This window comes from Gossypium arboreum, chromosome 9 (genome assembly GCF_025698485.1).
Source record: "Gossypium arboreum isolate Shixiya-1 chromosome 9, ASM2569848v2, whole genome shotgun sequence".
Classification (NCBI taxonomy): domain Eukaryota; kingdom Viridiplantae; phylum Streptophyta; class Magnoliopsida; order Malvales; family Malvaceae; genus Gossypium; species Gossypium arboreum.
In genome coordinates, this window is record NC_069078.1 from 38,362,731 (window position 1) to 38,372,869 (window position 10,139).

General features: G+C 40.7%; 1 long non-coding RNA gene across 1 annotated transcript; it reads right to left on the reverse strand.

The window, feature by feature from the left end:
* Positions 1-1,723: 1,723 nt before the first annotated feature.
* Positions 1,724-8,363, reverse strand: LOC128280568 (uncharacterized). Its single transcript, XR_008270663.1, has 2 exons — positions 8,254-8,363; positions 1,724-1,896 (listed from the first exon to the last, which is right to left on the reverse strand). It is a non-coding gene; the product is annotated as an uncharacterized LOC128280568 (long non-coding RNA).
* Between the last annotated feature and the right edge of the window lie 1,776 nt (positions 8,364-10,139).

The window sequence follows — 10,139 nt, forward strand, 5'->3', positions numbered from 1 at the left end:
GGACTCATCCTTCGACTATTTTTCCTTAATCTCATCCACCCAGGTCAGCCTAACCCGCAATTCTGCTAACAGACTACCGTCGTCATACAGACTCAAACGAGTAAACATGGCTCTTAGATCAGATACAGTTGTATGACTTAGGGCATCAGCCACCACATTAGCTTTTCCTAGGTGATACTCAATCGCGCAGTCATAATCTTTAAGTAACTCTATCCATCTCCGCTGCCTAAGGTTCAGCTCCTTCTGAGTCAACAAGTACTTAAGACTCTTATGATCTGTGTATATAATACACCTTTCTCCGTACAGGTAATGTCTCTAAATCTTAAGCGCAAAGATTACCGCTGCCAACTCCAGATCATGAGTAGGATAGTTAACTTCATGTGGTTTAAGCTGTCGAGATGCATAAGCAACCACTTTACCTTCTTGCATCAGCACATAGCCCAACCCTACATGTGATACATCACTGCATACGGTAAAATCTTTTCCAAACTCTGACTGAATCAGTACAGGTGCCTCGGTCAGAACTTTCTTTAGCTTCTCAAAAGATTCCTGTTGTTTCTCAGTCCAAACAAACGGTACTCCCTTCCTTATAAGTTTTGTCAAAGGCGCTGCCATCACAGAAAATCCTTCCACAAACCTTCTATAGTACCCAGCTAAACCCAAAAAAATTTGAATTTCTGACACTAACCTCGGTGGCTTCCATTCCAGAATCGCTTCAATCTTTCGAGGATCCACCTTGATCCCTTCAGTAGAGACAACATGCCCCAAGAAAGTTACCTCTCTCAACTAGAACTCACACTTACTGAATTTCGCATAAAGCTCCTTCTCCCTCAGCACTTGCAGCACAATACGAAGATGCTTATCATGCTTCTCTTCAGTTTCAGAATAAACCAGAATATCGTCGATAAAGACAACCACGAATCATCCAAGTATGGCTGGAACACTCGATTCATCAGATCCATAAATGCCATAGGTGCGTTCGTCAACCCAAATGGCATAACCAAGAACTCATAGTGACCATACCGAGTTCTGAATCCTATCTTGTGAATATCCACCTCCTTAACCCTCAACTAATGATACCCAGATCGAAGGTCAATCTTGGAAAATACTGAAGCTCCTCTAAGTTGGTCGAATAAATCATCGATTCTCGGCAGTGGGTACTTGTTCTTAATAGTCAGTTTGTTCAACTGTCGATAATCGATGCACATCCGCGTGGACCCATCTTTCTTCTTTACGAAAAACACTGGTGCTCCCCATGGAGACACACTTGGTCTAATGAAGCCTCTATCCAATGGTAACACCCCAAACCCGGCCTGGATGTTATGACCGGATCTGATGCGCCACATTGGTGCGTTCAAAACACTTAGTTTGGAAAAGTCGAGTTGGTGTTGTAAAAGATACTTTTAAAAGAAGGTTAAAGTGAATGGAAGTCATGCACCGTAGGAAACCAGAAAAGAGGAGGTGAGTCCGTTGACCGCTAAGTACCAAGCTCTTCGGATCCAATCCTAGACATGCACACCGCCATTGCCACACTCTAACATCTTGTATAATTTTGAGAAAACCGCTTGATTATGACCATCTTAAGAAAATGATTAAGGTTGCAAAACGCTTGCTTAAATTATTTATTTTTCTTGGGAAAACATTTACTTTATGGAAACTTTTGCGTCATCGTGATCTTTTAAAAACAAGTAGATTTTATAAAACGAACCCTAGTGCTAGCCAGTTTAATAATCCCTAAAATAAAATTAATTAAAAATAGCGGCCTTATTACAACTTTAAGCATAATAAAAATAAAATAATCCAAATTAAAGGCTAAACTTATTTAAAATCGTCAATCAATCTTCATGGCCACTCTGAATCCCGCCCAGCTCCAAGTCCACCAATTCTAGGGCTCACCTGCAAGGATGGAAGAGGAAGGGGGTGAGTTTGGGAAAACTCAGTGTATACAGAAACCCATCCAAAGCCCAAATCAACTCGAGCCCATTGGGCCTAAGCCCTATTCAGATAATAAAGACACAAGAGGGTCAAGCCCTTTTCGAATCACAAGAGCAAGGCCTTAGCCCTTTTAACATAACAAGGTGGCCCATAGGCCCGTTCAAGAACATGAGTAACAACAAGAATAATGAATGCAAGCCCATCCGGGAGACTACTCAACCCACCAACCGCTACACCGCCTGCACCAACCCTACACACCATGTGGGGAATATCTCAACCCACCCAAATTTCTACACACCATTGTTGTAACAACGCTTGCTCAAATTTCACCATTGAGGCAAAGCCTCCAATACGTGGTTGAACCACTTTCAAGATTTCCTCCATTAATACCCCAATCCCATGCAATGAGATATTAATAAATGCATATCATGCAAAATACAGTAGTAATCAATCATGCAGTTCAGCCAATTTAAACCCTAGGGGTATATTGGTAATTTTGCTATTTAAGGGTAATTTCAGTAATTTTGCTCTTTAGGGGTAATTTCAGTAATTTTGCTCTTTAGGGGTAATTTCGTGATCTACGCTACTACACAAGCTAATTCAGGGGTAATTTCGTGATCTACGCTACTACACAAGCTAATTCAGTAATTTTTATCAGTTTTATGTAATTTGATTCTCCCATCTAACTAACAGGCTACTTTGCCCACCTCTTGCCCATATTGGTAGTAAGCCCATTAGGCCCGCTTTTGGCCCATCGAGGCCCTTTTCCCGGAGTACGTTGATACGTCACACAAACTTACTTACCACTTTGCGGTGCTAGATCTAATAATTACTCTATGTCTTGAGAGCATTTGCATACTCACAAGCCTATGAAATGCCGGAATTTTGGCATTTCGACTTTTGCCGAATTGAACTAAAGAAGGGTGTTCAGACACACTGCTTTCATGACGATCGCCATTGAGATCCCTTACGATGTCCTACAATTATTCATCACCATTTTTAGCATACAAGTTATGCTTAACAAACTCAAAATCCACCCTACCTTATTCTACCAAAGAACCCTTATTGACCATAAGTTGCTTACCTTCACGTGGTCCAATAATACGATTCAAGCTTATCCAAGTCGATACTCCAAGCCTCGCCGCTCCTCCAAAGTTGTCTATATCACAGTCCAAGTCACCACTTGCCCACAAGGGCAAAATAGTCATTTAACACCCTAGGGGCAAATGGTAATTTTACCCCACAAGGGTATTTCAAGAATTTTACCCCACAGGGTATTTTAGTAATTTTTCAAACCATGGGTATTTTGGTAATTTTACAAACTAGGGTATTTTGGTAATTTTACAAATTGAGGGTATTTCTGTAATTTTGTAAATCGAGGGTAAAATAGTAATTCAGAATCAAGAGAAAAATAGTAATTTATAAATCGACTCAGAAACGATAATTTTGTAAATCGAGGGTAAAACAGTAATTCTGTAAATCAAGGGTAAAACGGTAATTTTATAAATCGAGGGTAAAACAATAATTCTGTAAATCGAGGGTAAAACGGTAATTTTATAAATCGAGGGTAAAACAGTAATTCTGTAAATCGAGGGTAAAACGGTAATTTTGTAAATCGAGGGTAAAACAGTAATTATGTAAATCGGGGTAAAACGATAAATTCTGTAAATCGGGGGTACTTTGGTAATTTTACAAGTCGAAGGTATTTCAGTAATTTTACAAATCGAGGGTATTTCAGTATTTTTACAAACTAAGGGTATTTCGGTAATTTTAGTAAACTAAAGTATTCTAAACATGGATAACAATACTAATGGCTCTAAAGCCCATTCTCTACCAAATGGGCCCACACGCTCGATGTGGCCCTTTTAGCCCAAACCTAGCCACGATATGCGATTCACCTAGCCTAATCCAATATTTACTACACAATCAAACAACTTATCCAATTGGGCTCAGAGGCCCATTGGGCCCATATGGCCCCTTTCGCCCATCGCACCAAGTAGCAATCCAACAACAAGAGTAGTGATAAATACACACCGATAGGAGACCGGAGTTAATCCCGCCCAAGCACTTCTAGCCGATGCCCAACCCAAACGAGCTCGCCATAACGCGAAAGGGATCACCAAGAAAGGTACCTTTGCTCTCATCATAGTTCTCTATTTAAAGCCACCAGATCCACTCCTATGTTAGCTTACCGATGTGGGATCCTCCATTATCGAGTTTAAATTCAACACCAGCTCTTGCCACCCCTTGTTAGCAAAATAAATGCTCTTCGCTTGCCATGAGTTTCAACCTGGACCTCCTTGCCACCTCTATAACGTAACCTTCCTCCTCTTATGTGGCGCTACTTTGCCACTAGACCACAAGGCTTTTTGTGTCACAATATCTCCAACAATATTCTTAAGGCCTACCTACTACACCTGTGGTTTGATTCACCTTAAACCAAAAATTTTTTGCTAGAGTCCAAGTTTAAACCGTGACTTCTCCAACACTTCTCAACATATTTAACCACTAAAACAAGCCTTCATTAGCTAAATTTACATGCACAACAAAATATTATAAGTCGCCTTCAACCACTCCAATGCTCAAGGCCCAAAACTTCTAGGCCCAAATTGTGGTGTTACAACTCTACCTCCCTTAAAGAAATTTTGTCCTCGAATTTCCATTTAACAGTAGTCATCTAACATCTACCCCACTACGCTATCAACAAGACTCGATCTAAATAATTTTAATACGACGCAGAACATCTAATTACCAAATAAAGAAACGCTTATCAAGCACGCATTCAATTCGTAACACACACTTAAATAGGATAAACTTGGCAATCCCGAGCTCGATGCTCTTTGGACCCACATCTAAAGCATGCTCCTGTCTTCCTATGGCATTCACCCAATGACGTCTGCTGCGCTCTTTGCAGATTGGATAGTTTGGTCGTGTTTTAACATGTTTCACGTAACGAGGCTTAGTTTTTCGAGAACTAGAATCCTTCCTTTTCTTACACTCCAAGCACCCCGCTTGAAGCGCTTCCCTAATTTCCTTAATTTTGTATCCAATACTTCCTCTACCACTTTCCTTACTAACTCGGCCAAGGCCTCAAGACTAAGCTCGAGTTACCGCCACCGAAAGTTAGCGACTTCGCCACGCCGTAATCTATATCAACACTCTACATTATTAGCATGCATACAATAACTACTAAGATCTCAATTCAAAATTTCAGATTTTTCATATGTTCTATGCAGAGATAGTATTTTAAAGTTTTTGTTTTATAGAATCATATCCTAACCACGGTTTCAATCTTTTAGGTTTTTAGTTCTACCCTATCTACATTTTCATATCAAAAGGCTCGATTCTAACTACGATTATTTCAAGACATTACAAGATAGGAAAAAAAGTACTTACAGACTTGGTGCCGGGATTCAGCAGCTACTTCGATAAGTCCATAAAACCCATGTTCTAGTTTTCATCAAAAAAGATTTGATTTGAGAACAATTTTATTTTAAAACTATTGATTTAACCCCGCTTAACAAATAGAAAAACTTGAACATCTTGAAAAACTTACCATTTCCAAAAATACCCTTCTTAGGCCCAAGTTTTTGAAAAGATTTTGGACCAGATCCACACCGAAGTTGTTGCAACCTAGGCTCGATACCACTAAATGTAACACCCCAAACCCTACCGATGTTATGACCGGATCCGATGCGCCACATTGGTGCGCTCAAAACACTTAGTTTGGAAAAGCTGAGTTGGTGTTGTAAAGATACTTTTAAAAGAAGGTTAAAGTGAATGGAAGTCTGCACCGTGTAGGAAACCAGAAAAAGAGGAGGTGAGTCCGCTTGACCGCTAAGTACCAAGCTCTTTGGATCCAATCCTAGACATGCACACCGCCATTGCCACACTCTAACATCTTGTATAATTTTGAGAAAACCTTTGATTATGACCATCTTAAGAAAATGATTAAGGTTGCAAAACGCTTGCTTAAATTATTTATTTTTCTTGGGAAAACATTTACTTTATGGAAACTTTATGCGTCATCGTGATCTTTTAAAACAAGTAGATTTTATAAAACGAACCCTAGTGCTAGCCAGTTTAATAATCCCTAAAATAAAATTAATTAAAAATAGCGGCCTTATTACAACTTTAAGCATAATAAAATAAAATAATCCAAATTAAAGGCTAAACTTATTTAAAATCGTCAATCAATCTTCATGGCCACTCTGAATCCCGCCACTCCAAGTCCACCAATTCTAGGGCTCACCGCAAGGATGGAAGAGGAAGGGGTGAGTTTGGGAAAACTCAGGTGTATACTGTAAACCCATCCAAAGCCCAAATCAACTCGAGCCCATTGGGCCTAAGCCCTATTCAGATAACAAGACACAAGAGGTCAAGCCCTTTTCGTATCACTGAGAGCAAGGCCTTAGCCCTTTTAACATAACAAGGTGGCCCATAGGCCCGCTTCAAGAACATGAGTAACAACAAGAATAATGAATGCAAGCCCATCCGGGAGACTACTCAACCCACCAACCGCTACACCGCCTGCACCAACCCTACACACCATGTGGGGAATATCTCAACCCACCCAAATTTCTACACACCTTTGTTGTAACAACGTCTGCTCAAATTTCATCGATTGAGGCAAAGCCTCCAATACGTGGTTGAACCACTTTCAAGATTTCCTCCATTAATACCCCAATCCCATGCAATGATATTAATAAATGCATATCATGCAAAATACGAGTAATCAATCATGCAGTTCAACCAATTTAAACCCTAGGGTATATTGGTAATTTTGCTATTTAAGGGTAATTTCGTAATTTTGCTCTTTATGGGTAATTTCAGAATTTTGCTCTTTAGGGTAATTTCGTGATCACGCTACTACACAAGCTAATTCAGGGTAATTTCGTGATCTACGCTACTACACAAGCTAATTCAAGAATTTTTATCGCTTTATGTAATTTGATTCTCCCATCTAACTAACAGGCTACTTTGCCCACCTCTTGCCCATATTGGGCCGTAAGCCCATTAGGCCCAGTTTTGGCCCATTGAGGCCCTTTTCCCGGAGTACGTTGATACGTCACACAAACTTACTTACCACTTTGCGGTGCTAGATCTAATAATTACTCTATGTCTTGAGAGCATTTGCATACTCACAAGCCTATGAAATGCCGTAATTTTGGCATTTCGACTTTTGCCGAATTGAACTAAAGAAGGGTGTTCTAGACACACTGCTTTCATGACGATCGCCATCGAGATCCCTTACGATGTCCTACAATTATTCATCACCATTTTTAGCATACAAGTTATGCTTAACAAACTCAAAATCCACCCTACCTTATTCTACCAAAGAACCCTTATTGACCATAAGTTGCTTACCTTCACAGGGTCCAATAATACGATTCAAGCTTATCCAAGTCGATACTCCAAGCCTCATTGCTCCTCCAAAGTTGTCTATATCACACAGTCCAAGTCAGTCACTTGCCCACAAGGGCAAAATAGTCATTTAACACCCTAGGGGCAAATGGTAATTTTACCCCACAAGGGTATTTCAAGAATTTTACCCTACTGTGGGTATTTTAGTAATTTTTCAAACCATGGGTATTTTGGTAATTTTACAAACTAGGGGTATTTTGGTAATTTTACAAATTGAGGTATTTCGTAATTTTGTAAATCGAGGTAAAATAGTAATTCAGAATCAAGAGAAAAATAGTAATTCTATAAATCGACTCAGAAACGATAATTTTGTAAATCGAGGTAAAACAAGAATTTCAGTAAATCAAGGGTAAAACGGTAATTTTATAAATCGAGGTAAAACAATAATTTCAGTAAATTGAGGGTAAAACGGTAATTTTATAAATCGAGGTAAAACAAAGAATTCAGTAAATCGAGGGTAAAACGGTAATTTTGTAAATTGAGGTAAAACAAGAATTATGTAAATCGGGGTGAAACGATAATTCAGAATCGGGGTACTTTGGTAATTTTACAAGTCGAAGGTATTTCAAGAATTTTACAAATCGAGGGTATTTCAAAGATTTTTACAAACTAAGGGTATTTCGGTAATTTTAGTAAACTAAAGTATTCTAAACATGGATAACAATACTAATGGCTCTAAAGCCCATTCTCGGCCCAAATGGGCCCACACGCTCGTGTGGCCCTTTTAGCCCAAACCTAGCCACAGATATGCGATTCACCTAGCCTAATCCAATATTTACTACACAATCAAACAACTTATCCAATTGGGCTCAGAGGCCCATTGGGCCCACATGGTCCCTTTCTACCATCGCACCAAGTAGCAATCCAACAACAAGAGTAGTGATAAATACACACCTGATAGGAGACTGGAGTTAATCCGCGCTCCAAGCACTTCTAGCCGATGCCCAACCCAAACGAGCTCGCCATAACGCGAAAGGGATCAGCCAAGAAAGGTACCTTTGCTCTCCTCATAGTTCTCTCTATTTAAAGCCAACCAGATCCACTCCTATGTTAGCTTACCGATGTGGGATCCTCCATTATCGAGTTTAAATTCAACACCAGCTCTTGCCACCCCTTGTTAGCAAAATAAATGCTCTTCGCTTGCCATGAGTTTCGAACCCTGGACCTCCTTGCCACCTCTATAACGCAACCTTCCTCCCTCTTATGTGGCGCTACTTTGCCACTAGACCACAAGGCTTTTTGTGTCACAATATCTCCAACAATATTCTTAAGGCCTACCTACTACACCCAGGGTTTGATTCACCTTAAACCAAAAATTTTTTTGCTAGAGTCCAGGTTTAAACCCAGGACTTCTCCAACACTTCTCAACATATTTAACCACTAAAACAAGCCTTCATTAGCGAAATTTACATGCACAACAAAATATTATAAGCTGCCTTCAACCACTCCAATGCTCAAGGCCCAAAACTTCTAGGCCCAAATTTAGGGTGTTACACCAATAACTCTTGAATTTGGGCTTTCAGCTCCACCAACTCCTTCGGTGCCATCCTATAAGGTGCAATGGACACCGTTGCCGTTCCAGGCAACAAGTCGATTCCAAACTCAACCTCTCGGTTCGGGGGCGAACCCGGAAGCTCCTCTGGAAAAAACATCTTGAAAATCCTTGACGGTTCTAACTTTATCCACTGTCAGATCCTTAGTTTTCGATTGGCTTACAAATGCCAAATAAGCCTTACATCCCTTTCGAATCCACTTCTCGGCTCTCAATGCCGACACCACATTAGACAGATAATCCCTACGCTCGCCTATCACCAAAACCTCTTCATCCTTTGTGGTCTTTAACATTATTCGCTTAGCAGCACAATCTAGAGTAGCCATATGCTTAACAAGCCAATCCATTCCCAAAATAAGATCGAATTCTCCAAAAGGTAGCTCCATCAGATCTCCAGAGAAAAATTTTCCTTGAGTTTCTATAGGCACATCTCTATACAGGTTATCTACCCTAACCGAGTGACCTAAAGGACTTAGTACAGATACCCCACTCACGTGTCCTCAGAGCGCACACCCAGTGACCCAGGTATTGCACATGCAACATATGAATGGGTAGATCCAACATCTATCAATGCAGTGTATGACATACTGGATATCAGAAACATACCAGTTATGACGTCAGGTGTATCACCCTCCTCTCGGCGACGAGCTACATACACCAACGCCAGCTGACGAGCCTTAGCAAATCCAACACCCCTGCCAGGCGCTCCTCTTCCTCCACCGTTTCCATTACCACCTCTGCCTTGTCCACGTCCTCTCGGAAATTGTGGTCCACCCCTCACTGGTTGAGTGACCCTCTGCTCTAAAACTTGAACCTGATCTGGTTCCTAGGGACAATCCTTAACCCTATGCTCTATAGATCTGCATCGAAAACAAGCACCAGAACATTTTCGACACTCGCCCATATGAATCTTCCCACAATTCCTACAACCCTGCGGTCTAACAACATTCACTGCTCGAACTGGTTCCATTACCCTTGCTCTCTTAAAATTCCTGTTCATACCACCTGAATGTCCTGAATCTCTCCTAAAATGGTTCCGATCTTTCTCATGATTCTGTCTTTCTGTATGCTTCACTTCCTCAGTTATCTTAGCTTTCTCCACTAAAGCAGCGAAGTTACGCTCCTTCTGCAGAGCAATCAACACCCCAAGTTCATCTCTCAGACGATCCTCGAAGCGTACGCTACGCTCATACTCTGTAGCGACAATCGCAGAAGCATACCGGCTCAG